General features: G+C 36.7%; 2 long non-coding RNA genes across 2 annotated transcripts; one reads left to right on the forward strand and one right to left on the reverse strand.

The window, feature by feature from the left end:
* Positions 1–773: 773 nt before the first annotated feature.
* Positions 774–7,616, reverse strand: LOC118255529 (uncharacterized). Its single transcript, XR_004780984.2, has 4 exons — positions 7,401–7,616; positions 6,461–6,655; positions 4,908–5,828; positions 774–3,968 (listed from the first exon to the last, which is right to left on the reverse strand). It is a non-coding gene; the product is annotated as an uncharacterized LOC118255529 (long non-coding RNA).
* A 2,279-nt stretch (positions 7,617–9,895) lies between these two features.
* LOC126913265 (uncharacterized) lies at positions 9,896–14,909 on the forward strand. Its single transcript, XR_007708118.1, has 3 exons — positions 9,896–9,952; positions 12,877–13,014; positions 14,347–14,909. It is a non-coding gene; the product is annotated as an uncharacterized LOC126913265 (long non-coding RNA).
* Positions 14,910–16,371: the final 1,462 nt, after the last annotated feature.

A 16,371-nucleotide genomic window follows, 5' to 3' on the forward strand; every position in this document is an offset into this window, starting at 1 on the left:
AATGGGCTGTAGTCCCTTGGGAGAGTCCCTGACCCAGTGTGGGTCACCCCACACAATGAAACAAGGATAATCGTTGTGAATTACCACAGTCATAGTGGGTTCTAAATAATCACAGATCCTTGTGTTGCTGCATTAGATGCCGCATTGATCAATACTTATCACTGTTTTCCAGATTTGCAGATTAAAATTTATGCTTCATGTATTTTCAAGGCATGAAATGTTGGGCAATGGGGCTGGGGTTTCTGAAGCTTCCCAAACTGTGGCAGGGGGTTTCAGAGCTGTATGATAACGACATTCACATGACACTCACCAACCTCCTTTGTTCTGCTTCTCTACCACCATGCACTGACCCTTGAGTTGCTTGCATTCTCTGTCCTGCTCCCAATGCACAAGTCTGGCAGATGTCCTGACATGCAATTTTGTCATTTTCCGTCAACAGTTAGGGGCTGATAATCTCTTGTCTTTCTGTCTTTCTGTCTGTCTTTCTTTCTTAGTGAGTCTGAGATACTGGAAGACTTCTTTTCAGAAGATTTTGCATAGCATGAGGACCTCATTGTATGATTTTCAAGAGAAAGTCTTTGTTTAGAAGACTTTTTTTTTTTTTTTTAAGAAGAAGAACATATTTCTTATATTTCTGTCTTGGAACAAAGTACATTATGGTCAGACAGATAGTTACTTGGAAAAAATAATTGATTTTATTTCTATGCTGTATTGATTATTCCCACGTATACCAACATTAGTCATACCCAGGAATTTCCTTGCTGTGAAATGGCAGGACAGGCTGGTTTAGAACTGTTCAGCAGCTGTTCTAAATTACACTGGGATAAGACTGAATCCTTCCAATTTTTAGCTGTTTGAAGGTTTAGCTTTTAGCATAATACCATACCTAAACCCAGCCTCAATTCCCTCTTAAAATGGTTCACTGTTTTGTTGAGGTTGGAATTAGTAACTTATTTGGAAAAAGACTATAAAAAACAAATCCTTGAAACCAGAAAGAGGAAACAATGGTGTAAATAGAAGTAGACTGGCAGGAAACTTTAAAATGTACACAATATGAAATGGTATCAAAACAAAACATTGACAGATGGCTTCGGTATGAAGACTAGAACTGTTTTCTAGCTTTTATTTATTTTAGGCACTTGGTATCAAGAGGTGCAAGTTTCCATCTGGCAATAGAATTCTAGAATTCTACAAGTAATTTAAGAGAAAAGGCATAATATGTGTTTAATGATACTTCCACTATTTTTTTTTCTGTATTTTAAGCATTTTTCAGTACTTTTTCTGACCATTTTTTTCTTCATGTCATCATTTTACTTTCCTTACCCACATTCTCCAGTCATTCTACCCATCCCCAGCTCCCATGTTGTATAATTTTGCTTTCTAACACTTTTCCTGCACCATTACAAGACTCCACGTAGTTAATGACGACAGGAGTCTGAGCATTTCTCAGCCATTTGTCCCTCATTTTTTCCCATTCTTCTTGTCTTCTTCTGCAGCACACCACAGATTTTTGAACTAGGTAGCAGTTGGATTGCATTTGATTTGTGTATATTCTCCGTGTTTGTTCTTCTTAACCTAATTTCATTAATTGTGGATATTGTGTGTATGCTTGTATTTGCATTCAAAACATATTGGGCATATGTTCCTTCCCTATAAACCATAAGTATATGTCACTTCTCAACCTGACAACATGGCATAGAGAACTGCTGTGGCACAATGCTATCTGGGGACATTTTTTCTGTCTGTAAAGAACCACAAAATGCAAGAAGAAATATATTAGACAAAGGAAGAATTACAAGGGTTAGGAGACTTTGGTAAGACATTTTATACCTCCATGTCTCCATTTCTCCTCTCAACCATTGCTTTGTCTATCTAAATTGTAAGTAAAGTAAAGAAAGGAAAGCTGTGCTCAGAGGAGGCTATGGCAACAGGTTGTGTGGTAGCTGCACAGCTGCATTGTGTGGTGCAGGAACATATGCAGCACCAACCAGTGCTAGGCAGGAATACCAAGATGGAGAAAGTTAAAAGCTTTGTCCTTTGCATTTCCTGCTAAAAATCCATGCTGGCACTGTGTTCCAAGCATAGTGATCTCTTAGGGCTTTTAAGCTCTGCTGTCATGCTAATATGTCACCTTGGTTCATCCATTAGAAGAACCTAGACATTTAATAGGAAATCTCATGGAATTTGGGGAAGTGTCTGTTTTGTCATGGGCACTTACTGGCATCATGTTTGCTCCATCCTGAGAAGAGCTGAAAGATACTAAAGAATGATCCCATGTCCATTGCAAATAGTTAGAAAACTTTCACTGAGCTTGGCTTGACTTGTATTAGGCACATTAATCTGAGATGAGGCAGTGTGTGCCCACCACAATGCTTCCTGACTTCATATTCCAGTGCTGCCTTGTCAGTAAACACAGCAGGAAGAGAGAAGTGGCTCTCAGCCCTGCTATGTGCTCGCACAGTTCCTGTGTTTTTCTCCTTTATTAACCTCTAATTCATGACTGAATTTAGAATGGTTTAGCAATGTTATTTGCAAAAGTCTTTTGGCAAATGCCTCAGCTCCAGTAGCTTTTATATTTGGTGTTGAAAATGTCAGTCTTTTAACATTTGTGACAGCAAAATGTGGTCCCTGGCACTAGCTAATATCCTGTGGTTGCACAGCTCACTGCTCTGATATTTTGATTGTTTCCCATATTTTTATTCTTTCCTGTGATTCAATGTGAAAGAGGTCAAATGCCATTCTCCTGTACGCTATCAGGAGACATTATGTCCTTTCTCTTGCACGCATGGGATTTACGTGAATTATTTCTGCTGGCAATTACTCTGTACAGACAGATGCAGCAAAAGTAACTGAATCAGCTGGAGTAGTCTGATCTGCCATATACCTTGAAGGACCCACAGTACTGTTACAGGATAATGGTCTCCTATTGCTGGATAATGGTGTCCTGTTGCTATGCAAATGTAAAATCAAAACAAATGTGAATGATGATATTTTATATGATAAACACAGAATTGAGCCAGTCTCCAATATTTTGGCAAAAAACATGTTTCTTAAGCAAGTGAAAAGAACACTTTATAAGGTAATATCATGTTGTAGATGAGAAATGAAAAACAGTTTAAACTTTTAACATATCTAGTGAAATGTCAAGAGTTGTCTGTCATCTGTTGTCCTTTTTATAGCTAATCTGCCAAATAAGTCATGTCACCTTTTGATTTCAAGACCAGGCACACTCTAGTAACTAGAGCATCCTTAGAGCTGGCCTGTTACCTCTCTCTGAACCTTCCTTTTGACTTTGCACATTCCTGTGCAATTATTTCTCAATGTGCATCACTTTTCTAGTTAGCATTTGCTGTTTAGCATGTTTGCTATCTTATCTATTATGTTTTTTTTTGTTTTGTTTTTGTTTTTAAATCCACTTATATTTTAGAACCAGAACATTACTATAGCTTTCCTATTCTGGAACCAGAAAGGGGAAAAAAATAAAAAAGGAAGAAAAAAAGAAGAGAAGAGAAGAGAAGAGAAGAGAAGAGAAGAGAAGAGAAGAGAAGAGAAGAGAAGAGAAGAGAAGAGAAGAGAAGAGAAGAGAAGAGAAGAGAAGAGAAGAGAAGAGAAGAGAAGAGAAGAGAAGAGAAGAGAAGAGAAGAGAAGAGAAGAGAAGGAAAGGAAAGACTCCGGAAACCAGTTGCAGATTCCTGATCTTGTCTTGTCCCAGCTGAATCACTGACTAGAGCAGGCAACTTTCTTGTTCACCTTGGCCTTACTGACTGATTCTCCAGAAGAGAGACGGACATCATCAGTCTGAACATTAGCAGCCTCACCACAGCAGTTGACTCTATACTTTCTGTATAGCAGCTGGAGGATATTTTTGCCTTATCTCAAGCCTCCTCATGCCAATTTCAGCTGTTGAAGAGGTACTCCAGCTTTAGGCTGTATCATGCTCCTTCAAGACACATTTCTTAAACCAGTACCTGATGTAGACAGGGAAATGGGAGGTGGACAAGGAATCACGGGTAAGCATTATTATTATTATTATTATAAGTAAACATTATTATTATTATTATAAAGCATATAATACCCATGGATTTTAGGCAACATGGATGGAAGAAGCCCAAATATAGACTAAGAGAGCTGCACATTTACATCATGTCTTTCTCTCTGCTTAAGAATAGATGCACCATTTAATCTTTAGCAATTCCATCTGGTCCACAATTACAAAACCATCAAAGAAAAGATTAAGACAGACTCCCCTTTCTAATCATTAATCATTTATTTTTTTTTCCTCTGCTTAATACTACAATCTTTTGAAGATTAAGACCCAAACAGTAAAGATTTCAGGACACTAAACAAGTTAGGGCCAAATAGGCAACCACACTTGCAGTTTGAAGGAGCTATCACACCCCATGCTTTGCCAAGATACTCTTTGGTAGATGAAAAGGAATCCAGCATGCCTGTTGCCTGCAGCTGGCTCAGGAATAACATAAGAGGAGGCTAGTCTCTTGGGTACACAGTCATGTAGGGCTTAAAAGGTCAAAACACCCAAATATCTACTGGTAGGCAATGAAGATCATATGTCAAAATTGCAGTAAACTTCATAAAGGCACAACACTTTCTTAGAAGAGCAGCCAGGTTTGAGGCAGCCAGATTTTACACTATCTTTAGTTTCCAGATGGATTTAAATCATGCAGAGGTTGTTAGAGTAATCTAACCTTGAATAAGCAAAGTCTACAGATGATGGGTACAGTCACAAAGATGCATGAATTTTTAGAGAATATGGGTGATATAAAAGTAATTAGAAAAAAATCACTATATAGCTGCAACTCAGGTATCAAACCAAATCTCCCCATTTAAACTACAACAGAAAAGAACAAAACCACATCTGTTCCTTGAATTGAGAATAATTTCCTTACCATATACATTGGTTAATTTCCCTTCCAGCCATCTTTTCATCTTTCTCATGCAGACTAAGGCTCAGCCAACAAGTTTTTATGTATGCACTGGCCTCTCTCGATGACTAGATTTTTATTTTTTGAATGCTGAAGAAGAGGAAAGGAAGAAGGAAAAGTAGGCTAGATACTTTTCACAAAGGCAGGCAATGAAAAACTCAGAAAAGCCTACAACTTTTTTGTTCCCAAATACTACAGTCTCTGCATAATCCACTGCTATGTAGGACAATTTTAGTTTGTTTTCGTTGTGACTTCAGTAAAAATACACATTACTAAAGACATATTCAAAAGGTGTCACCTATGGCTTTACAAGGCATATAGCGAGGCTTAAAGTAAAACATAGATATACAGTTGCCAAAAGAAAGCTTGGGGTAGATGGAGAGATATGACATTGTTTGAACAGTCTTAATAGTGTTTGCCTGAACATATTAACGGATGTTCCTGATTCCTTCAAGTTTCTGTCTCTGTAACAATATTACACTTTTTCTTCGGCTACCACTGCTCTGGACATATTTTTTTATTTCACTAAAATCATGAGCTTAGGGCTCATTTGGTGAGCACAAGAATTACTGGAACCCATAACTATCTTAGGTAAATATAATTGCCTGGAGAAGTTCAGCTATTGAATTCAAGCACTACTCTGTTTCTCATGGTCTCATCAGTTTCCACCAGAAATAAGCACACACTTTTAGAGTTCTTTATATCCTTTAAAGTTTTTTTTTTTTAATTTATTTTTTCACAAAAGTTAGATGAATGATAACTTCTAAGTTCATAGGAAATTGTTCTGTACCCAAACACATGCTTAAGGGTTATCACGTTCTGTCAGCAGGATGACATCATATTCACTATTATAGTCACTATCCTGTGTGGTCTGAGTGGCACGACCTAAAAGGAAAAAAAAAGCAGAGGATTTACTTAAAATAAAAGGAAGGAATTGATACAGAAAGTTGTAACTTAACTGTGTTTGCTTTCTTGAAAGACTCAATGTGGATATCAAATAACAAAAAACAAAACAGCTGCAAACAAAATGAGCTTTACAAAGGCCATTAACTCTAAGTTATCATCGTTATTTTAAATGAACAATATAACCACATGGATGTTAAAATGCAAGCACTTTTCTTTCTTTCTTTCTTTCTTTCTTTCTTTCTTTCTTTCTTTCTTTCTTTCTGCTGCTCTTTAAAGAGTTTACCTAGGCTATTTCATAAATGTTAATTTTGGAATATAATCTCATTAAAACAGGATTTTATATTACATCAATCTGTAAATCTGCCAATATTTAATAAACTTTAACTTGTTTTTCTTATTTTTAATTGGAAGATTAATGAAGAGCATATTTTTGTAGCAAATAAGTCACAGAGAAAGTGTTGGAAAGTTCTTGATATCACTATCTAATCCTTTCCTGACCTGTGACAAGAACATCTGCACTTGTTCTTGATTCGCATGTTCAGCTTGTTCTTCAAGATTTCCAAAGTCAGGAACAAAAACATGGACTATGAATAGTCCAGGAGTTTACTTACTGTTCTTCCATTAGAAAGGGTTTCAAATATGTATCCTCAAATATGTGGAGTTCCTTAGCAAACAGCAGTAACAGGGCTGTCTGGTTGCTCATATACCGAGTACTCTTCTTAGGAAACCCACTTGGAAACTGGGTTAGCTCATCAGAAGCCAAAAGACCTCTTCTGAGAAAAAAAACCTCCTTCCGGCTGTTGGGTCTGAAAAAAAATATCTCCATGAATAACATGCTAGAGTCAAAAAACAAAGTGGCAGGAAGACTATGGTTAAAAAGAAGTTGCAGATTTTAAGGCCAAATTTCTCGTAAACAGTAATTAGTGCTTATTCAATACTGTTGTTCAACTATATTAGAACTATTAATTATACAGCTGTAGCCATCTCAGGGAAACATAGTAGAGACATGATTTCAATAACCTCTTTTGATAAAATGACTTTTGGGAAACCGTAAATATCTGATTTACAAAGGAATTTATGAATGAACAGAGTCTTTAAAAGATTTAAATAAAGAAGTACAATCCAGCGGTGAATTTGTAGCTAAAGTGCTGAGCAGGTCAGAATCAGCAAGTAAATTGTTACTCTACAGCTCCAATTTTCTGCCATTAATTCTTCTTCTGGGTACCAGTTTACAAAGTGATTTAATGGCTTGTCAGTCAACTATAAATGTAGATCATTTTGTCATTAGCCATTGTTTTAGAAACAGGTTTAAAGAAACTGAGGTACACAGAGTCACTGACAAATATAAGAAGGATATTCACATAAACAACATGAGGTTTGTTTTTCAGAAATGCACTGTTCCAAAACAATCCTGATTGTTTAATCAAAGAGATTGTCAAATATTAAATTACAGTGACTGAAAAAATCCTTAAAGCTTTCAGACTTCCAGCAAATAATAAAGCTCTCAATTGATCAATGAACATGTAGATACAAATATATGGAGAAACCTACATTTGGATGCCATGATCTCAAGTTAAACAAATTTTTTTCTTTAATGGTTTGGGTACTGTTGCTCACGATTACTTCTACCTTCCCTCATCCATGGGAAACCACTGTGCCACTGCCTTGCATGAGGACAAACTAGCAAATAAGGTTCTCCATACGCTTTGGTAAGAGCTCCTCCTGCCATTTTATGCAGCCCCCAGCAGTCTCATTTAATCACTGAATCACTTTAATCACTGAATCACAGAATCACAGAATCATCTAGGTTGGAAGAGACCTCCAAGATCACTTAGTCCAACCTCTGACCTAATACTTGTTAGTATTAGTATATAGTAGTGAGTATTAGTATATAGTCCTATATATATAGTGTTAGTATTAGTATATAGTCCTCCACTAAACCATATCACTAAGCTCTACATCTAAACATCTTTTAAAGACCTCCAGGGATAGTGACTCAACCACTTCCGTGGGCAGCCCATTCCAATGCCTAACAACCCTTTCAGTAAAGAAGTTCTTCCTAATATCTAACCTAAACCTCCCCTGGCACAACTTTAGCCCATTCCCCCTTGTCCTATCACCAGGCACGTGGGAGAATCCCTAGAACAATTCTTGGTGCAGACGTGTATTAGGCAACGCTAGCTCATGAGCTCTGTATAAGGCATCCAGAGCCAGGACCTCATCAATTCTTCCCACACATCAGTGCCATGTTTTACTTCTCTTATGAATCTCCCTTTTTCTGTTACTCTTCTCATGTTTCTCTCATGTCATTAACATGGCAGTCCGGTGTGTGCTTTCTGGACTGCCACAGCCTGCCCAAGCCCAGGCTTCAGATCTGCCCTCTGCATGGAGCTGCTCAAGCAGAGGCTGTTACTTCCCATCACACAAATCAGACCTGGAGGGGATTATGGCACCTATCAAACAGCAGCCATTCCTACTCTGCCCAGGAGTCTCCACCCAGGCTGTTCTCCTCCAGAACCACTTCTCACTGCTGGGAGATGAAACATTCCCCCAGAGACCTTGTGGGGTGTAGCAGGCTACATTAACTGAATTAGAGAGTATTAGAGAGTACATTAACTTTAAATATCACCTCTGCAATAGCATTAAATATTCATCTTTGAAGATGTCCCGTCTCTTATTGTCACCTCTTCCTTTTACATTTTCTCTACCTTACTAAGTATTTTGCTTCACATTTCCTCTTCCTGCTTTTATCCTGCAGTAATTTTTTTTTATTTCTGAAGTTAAGACTGATGATTTCTCCTTTGCCTAGTTTGTTATTTCACATACATTTAAATTAATTTAAACTTATTTAAATTTAAATTATTTAAAAATATCTATTTTAGAGTGCCTCTTCTCTGAATACATACTGCTTCTGTCTTCTCTCACTTTTTCTGCTGTTATTTCTATTCTGTTACTTTCACACTTGCTCTTATTTGGAGGGGGTGTGGTAAAAGAAAAAATAGGGAATGTGCAAGGAAAGCTGCACACTAATTGTGGAAAGACCACTGAATATTTAAAAGACAGGATGCCCACCAGCAGGACGTGGAAAATACCTTAAGCTATGGATAAAACAAAATTAAGAAAATTTATAATTACTTTCCATAAAGAGATTTAAATAGTAGGTCTTTGATATAGAGCACTTAATTTTCTTGTATGTACTTGGTGGGAAGAAAAATAGTTTGATAGAACATACATGAAATATCTATAGGGAATAGCTTTTCAGTAGAATCAACCATGAAGCTTAGAAACAAGTCTTGATGTCTTCAGTAACTCTGCTTGTGTGCTTAAATCTATGCACATACTTCAGTCAATTCAGCAAACTGACTTGCAAAGCATTTCTTTTCCTCATCAAGAAATGCCTAAGGAACACATAACAGGTTAACAAAGAAAAGCCCCTTTGCTTTTCTTTGGAAAGCAAAGTGGAAGTGGGCTGTCTGATCTGCATTACCCTACCATACAGAAAAGAAGCTTAAAAGCTGGAAATGTGTAAATCATTAGACTAAATAGTGCAGGCTGTTCTGGAACTCAAATGCTCCTACATAAGCACAGTGGGATCCCAGAAACCAAAATAATCTTTAACTTTTAGTAACAAAGACTGCCTATTAAAATATGGTATTTATGACCACAATATCTATTTGAATGGCACTGAGATAAACTCTGCAGCTCAGTAGAGCCTGTAGGATATAAGGCTTGCAGGCTAATTAGTAGCTAATATTGTAGCTGCTGGACCCAGGGTTTGGAAGCACTGAAATATTTTTGTTGTTGTTGTTTGTGTTTTTTTTTTGTTTTATGAATTTGTTGACATTGTATATACAGGTCCCATTTAATGCAACTGTAAACAGTATCCTAGGTTTAGACTGACAGGGTATTTTCTATTTCTTTCTTTTTGCATATTCAATAAAACTGCAGTACAACATTACAAAGCACAAAATAGTAACTTGCACTTTTACTAATATTCATGTTTTCTTGTTTCCCATCAGTTTGTGAACAAGGATATCACACAACAACTAAAATTAAAAGAAACAGTTATTCCTCTGCAATTATTTCAAATATTATGGTGTCAGGTAAGCAGAAAGCAGCATTGACATTTTTCACAGCAAGATTAAAGAAGCATTCTTATAGACAACATTAAAAACAACTTTTAACCCACACCTCCTTGGTCTGGTAGAATAAAGTGGTGAGCAATTACCAAAGGTGCTCCAAAGAAATCTTTCTCTTAAATCCTCTATTTCTGCCTCCCTTCTGGGGACATGAGTGCATACTTGCATGTTCGTACTATTAGAATCATGTATTCAAAATGCATTTGGTGCCTCTTATTCTATTAATTTAAATCAACATGCACATACATTGTATTTTTTTGGTCAGCATCATTAAGTTCACAGCTATTGTGTAAATATGATATCTACATCTCTGATGCCAGCACAGCTTAAATCTAGCAAGTATCTTATCAAAATACAAGTCTTATAATTCAACTCTAGTTTAGACCAACAAGCTAACACATTAAAAAGATTACTTGTTTTATTATTTAGAGAACCAAAATTCTTCTTTGTCTAAACTAAGCTCTACAACTTTATACTTGGAAATTTTCTCGGATCCTTTCTACTCCTATTGCAAACCACAAGTATCTCAGACAGATTTATTAATTAATTTCTAACATTATTTTCACTGTTGCTTAAAATACAGTGTTATGTCTTAATATGGCCAACACAAGAAAATATCTTTAAACCTGATAGCAATCTCATTGAAATCAATAGAAATGCATACAGGTTATTGTTGACCTGTTATAGAGATGCTTTGCTGTACTGGTTCCTAATCCTTAAACATCACAGAACATAGGAAAAAAGAGATAGGAAGTGAGTTAAGGCTTAAGTCTGAAAATTTAACTATGAATTCTTACTCAACTAAACATCAATGCCCTATTTATAACACTACTGGTCCTGAGAACCTGTAGTGAAATATATTGGAGAAATGTATCTTAGGGGAACATAGAGAAACAAATTCATATTCTCATTCAAGATTTCTCGTGCACGTTTTTAATTTTGTGTGTGTTTTTACAAATTCTTTTCATGCATGTCTGTTCAACTTTATTGTCATTGGTACTGCAGAGGCAAGTAGAGATAGCCAAAAAGCTTGGCAAAATATGATCCATCTACAGCACATAAAGCAATGCAAAATATTAGATTGGGTTGTGGCAGCCATATTGCCATTAGTTAATTATGATAGGATGTCATGTTGATGTGACTGGGCTGCTTCCAATTTCAGATGTAGTTCAGAGACCTCTACATCTGTGTCTGCATCTGCAATCTGCAAGGCCATAGAGCTTGTTGTTGATATAGCTTTGATTTGCTGGAAAAAAACTAGGGAAACTTCTGGTCATTCATCTTCAAAATTAATTTTCAAGGCCCTTCATTTTGTCCTTGTGTTTGGAGTCCGTGAAGAAAGTAAGATGGCGTAAGATGAAGGAAAATACTCATTACATATTGTAACTCCTTTGAGACGCAAGATTCACGCAAAATTTCTTCTTGGTTTCGTAATCTACAAAATTTTACTCTCAGCCAGAAAAAAAATAAGATGATATGAGAGGAGGAAATAAAGCAGGCTATCCAGATGGGTTCACCACACTTTTTGCAACCCTGAGAAAATACCCAGCAAACAGACAAGTTCAAAGATCTCTCTCTCTCTCTCTTTTATCTAGCAATGCAGATAAATTCAGAAATAAAAAGACTTCTTTTTATTTACCACAGGCAATAAATGAGCTCACTTCCTAGACCACTATAGGCTTTGTAAAGCTGCAGAGAAGTTCTCACAACTAGATACAAAATTTCTCAGACCTGTCTTAATGAAAACAATTCCTACCTGGAAATTAAACTCATTGACTACGCATATTTTTATCTTTCTTTTTTTCTTTTCTTTTCAGAAATGCGGACTGATTCTCATGTTTTTATTTTTGAAGGATGTTGGCCTTACAGTCCCATCACTAATGAATGTGCTTTAAGGTTGCAGTCTTACCTTCTTTCAAACAGTGGTGTTTGAAAGAAGTTAGAAAATTAAAAAAAAAAAAAAAAAACAGAAAAAAAACGCCAACCCAAAATTCTTTAACCACATATGAACACAAAACCTACAAAAATTGAAAAAAACAAACACCTCCTCTATAAATACTTGAGAAACCTATGATGTCAGAATGTCTATAAAAACAAATAAACAAACAATGAAATGAAATATTTAAAAGTCTTTCATCATGATAATCTGTAGTCATAATTATTAATTATTAATTATAAATTAAAATAACATACTGTCAGTAAGGCTCCAGTTATTAAATGGCTAGGTGAATACTTTGCAAAGGAGATTAAAAAAGCTAAAGTAATCTTTTTCAAATATTTGTGCTTATTCCTTATTATTCATTGAAACCTTCAAGCTAGACAGCTTTTGTCCAAATAACACAAGTGTATAAGGATTTTTATTATTCTTTTCTTAAGTTCTCAAAATTATACAGGCAAACCTCGTTGGCCTGTCATTATCTGGAGCAAGCAACACAGTAGGCATAATGTTTTCAAAATGATATATATATTCTTCCTTTAAGGAAAGGCAATGAGATATACTTCTTGCATTCCTTATTTTCTTATGCTCCCTGACATCTAATGGATATTGCATTGTAGTAAATGCATGGTCTTTCCTGGGAAGAAGCTTATGCTGATTTCATTTCTGGCAAGAAAACTTGAAGACCTCCTCTGCCCACCTGGCACAAGAAGTGTAGTTCAGAGTCAGGCATATAGTTGCATGCTGCCTTATGTATTCATTGTGAATGCTCTCTCTGTCTCTCCCATCTATACATATATTTGAGAGACGCTATGGAGTGTAAGAGCAGTTGCCAAAGAAATTTAAACAGTTCTTCAGCAGAAGTTGTTTGTGTGGATCTCTCTTTCTCTCTCTCTTTTTTCTCTATAAGTTTAGCTGTGGATTAAGCTGTAAATGATTCCATTCTATGAAGCTGCACTGGAAACTTGTGGGACTTGCTGATGTATGGCCTCATTTGACCAGCCTGGTCCTGCCTCCAGAGAGCAGAAAGTATGAGAGCAAAAACCAAGGAGCTGTGGACTTCCCCTCTTACAGAAAGGACATTTTTCAGGTAAGATAAATTTTCCTATATTGCCCTATAAATCATAAGAAACAAAACTCAGTGGTTTTATTCCTGGAAATATTTGTAAATCAGTTATTTTAACTATTCAACCAGCTCTGCTGACTACTCAGTTTCCTGATACAGTCATACCCTTAGGAAATTACAGGATACTGATCCAGTTTACACAGATGAAGTTAATTAATTCAAATACAATTCAAACAGGATAGTTGTACGTTTGCCAAATAAATCTTAACCAACTACCTTTCCAGCCCCTCCTTCACTAACCCTTACTCCCCACCCCACTGCACTTCAGCCTGTAAAACAAGCTTTCCTGTCCATTATTTATTTTGTGTGGCTCACCAAGCCTATGTTTGGTATCCCACCCCAACTAGAAATCCATTCAAACATTAACAATAGATCATACTAGCTCTCAGTCTGCAGCAAGGGTAAGACAAAGTAGAGAGGCTGGGGGTTACAATGCCCCCAGGGCTTTGAAAAAATAAATAAAGAAAAGAAAAAAAAATCAATATTCCTCTTCGATTAAAATGAATTGTAGCTGCCTGGGACCAGGCTTTAAAAAAGACTGCCTTGGCTTTCCCACTCTGCTAGGGACCACAGGACCTCCTGGCTGTGCATGTTAACCCACTGCAGCTCCCAGTTCCAATGGAGATTTTTGTGCTGAGGCAGAACAATGGCTGTAGGACCTGCAACTGGCCTCTTTTCCTTGGTAATCCTCCTTTCCAAGTCTTTCTCATTTCACCTTATCTTCTCTCACCTGGGTGGCTCAAGATCCATTCAGAAAATCATGGCTTTAATATTGATTTACAGAGCATACACCTAAGTTTTTGTTTAAAGCCAGATTCAGATGTATTCTTCAGTTCATTGCAAATGAAGTATGCTCAAAGGATCATAGAATATCTTGGCTGAAAACAACAATATTTCGTGGCTGCTTTTTTACTGAAAATTTTAAGTAGTTGTCCTGATGTAAAATTCAAGTGCAGATGCTCAATATTTATATCTACATGGCTAACTGAGGTAAACTTCAGAGAGGAGGAATTATGCTGGTCTTAAATACTTCTGCAGGGTGATGACTGCCTGTTCACTGTCCACAGTTGGGTTTTAAATTGAAAGAAACAAGACCAGTCAGCTGCCTTGAAATAAAAACACATTTCTTTTTTGTCACCAGGGAGATCACAATTTTAGGTTTGGGATTTGCAGAATTAAAAAATAAATAAATTGATAAATTTTAGAGCAGCCCATACAGAAGTCAAAATAATAATAATAATGTATTTTACCTAGTAGGAGGCTGTTAACATATTCACCTTAAGGTCTCTGTTCTAGGAATTTGCCTAAGAAGGTGAGACTAACCAGGCTGATTGCTGTTAACTGAAAATAATTTTCTACTTGTCTGAGAATAAGTGAACACCAAAAATAACCTACATGGATTTCACAGGAAATGTTGATGACTATGAAACTTGTTTTGAAGAGATTTGTTTATATTCATAAATATTTTTATTCACAAATGAACTTTTTTATTAACAAGCTTGCTAAACTGTGGCAGCTTAAATGACACTTGCGTGTGTGGTGGTATTCCCTCATAAGGATGTTATTTATCCTTTGAAGATTTGTAGTTTAGCTCCTAACAGATTATAAAATAGAAAGCTGTGTACAGCCTGCAAGCAAGTTATTGGACTTCCAATTAATATTTAACTTCAGTTGCTATTTTTTTGGAGTCACTGTGTGACTTCATAAAAACATGCAGATTTACATTTCTAAATGAGATTTAAATTATAATCTTACTTTTAGTGCAACACCAGTGACTGCTGTTATTTAAAAATTCCTGGCAGAAAAAGCTTTGCTTGTTATTACAGAAGATTGGATTTATTGACCCATTCTTCTACTCCCAAAGTTGACATCCATGGAAAATATTAAAATTTTGTGATATCTGTCAATGCTTTGTAATGCATTCCATACCTGGAATGGTTTTCTTTAAGATATTTTCTTTTAAATGGTAGCTGTGCATCTGTAGTAAATATTGTGTTAACATTCATCTGCATGTGCACCAACTTGAAATAAAATCTGATAATAGGAAATAAAGTGTGTTTCACAGTCTGTTGGTACCTTATTATTTATTTTGCTAAAGGTGAAGAAATAAAAATATATGGCATTTTTTGCAATAGAAAAAGAACAGAATCGGAATATTTTCCACCTCTTTCTTCTAGACTCACACCAGCCCACCTGGAAATGGCCAGGTGATACACTTGTTGTGTATGGGACTCTCCAGTGGAGAAAAGCTCTTCAGTCTTCATCTTAGGATCAAGGTCCAACACTTGCTACATGAATGGAGTGTTACAGATCCCATACTGCTGAAATATCTCTGATATGTTCTTGGCAGCTGCTGTATAACACAGAGAAGACATTTAGTTCTTCACTACCTCAGCTTGCACCTATTCCACCTACAATGTCTTCTCCATTATTTACTGGGTACAGAGGAACTTCGTTCAATTGACACAATGAATCTGCTATGGAGGAAGAAAACCGTTCCGTCCATCAGTGGCTCCAGTTCTCCAGCCAATATATGGGGAAACACACAGGTATTTTAAAAAGCAATTACACACAGGTGGCCTCACTTTTAACTAGGGCACTAGAGGGGATAAGGAGTGTAAGAGAAAGGGTATGTGCTGAGCTGGAAGTGGACAATGTCACGTAGTTTGGGCATTCAGAGACACAAATACAGATTATGGAGCTGCTGCCATCCTGGGTCTCTGGCTGGGCAATATCCCAGCTGCCAGCAACAGAACTGCTCTGTGAAGGATAAGCTGGTCAACCCTCATTCACGTGCTGTGGCTGCAGCTTCTGAGTTGAGAAAGCTCCCTGCAGCCAAGGGTCTCACTAAGAGACAGTGACTTTGCTGTTATCTGGGAAAATCCAGCTGCCAGCCACAAAGCTCCTGTTTGCCAACACGTTGAACCAGAAAGTCAGAGTGTTGTTATATAACTGAACAGTATTAAGAGTGAGAACAGAACTGCTTACAGAGAACAGATTGGCCAAAAGTAAATCTTACTAGTGTATTTCAGGAAGCAAGACTTCTGTATCCATTATCAGAGAATTTAGGGCGAGTTAAATGTGTTTGTGTTTATCCCTTTGGTGACTTCAGAGCCCTTTCTCTTAGGCTATATTACTCTTGCTAAGGGTAAGCAGGTCTCTGATTTAAGAAGGCAGGCCAATCACCCATATTAGCAACTACGCTCAAAATCACAAGAGGAAGATCACATTCTGCTACACCAGCTGAGATTTCATGTTTGTGAGTAAAGGTACAGTAGTCTAGAAATCCTATATAAGAATACGAAAAGGGGGTTAAGGTGA

This window comes from Cygnus atratus, chromosome 3, assembly GCF_013377495.2.
Source record: "Cygnus atratus isolate AKBS03 ecotype Queensland, Australia chromosome 3, CAtr_DNAZoo_HiC_assembly, whole genome shotgun sequence".
Classification (NCBI taxonomy): Eukaryota; Metazoa; Chordata; class Aves; order Anseriformes; family Anatidae; genus Cygnus; species Cygnus atratus.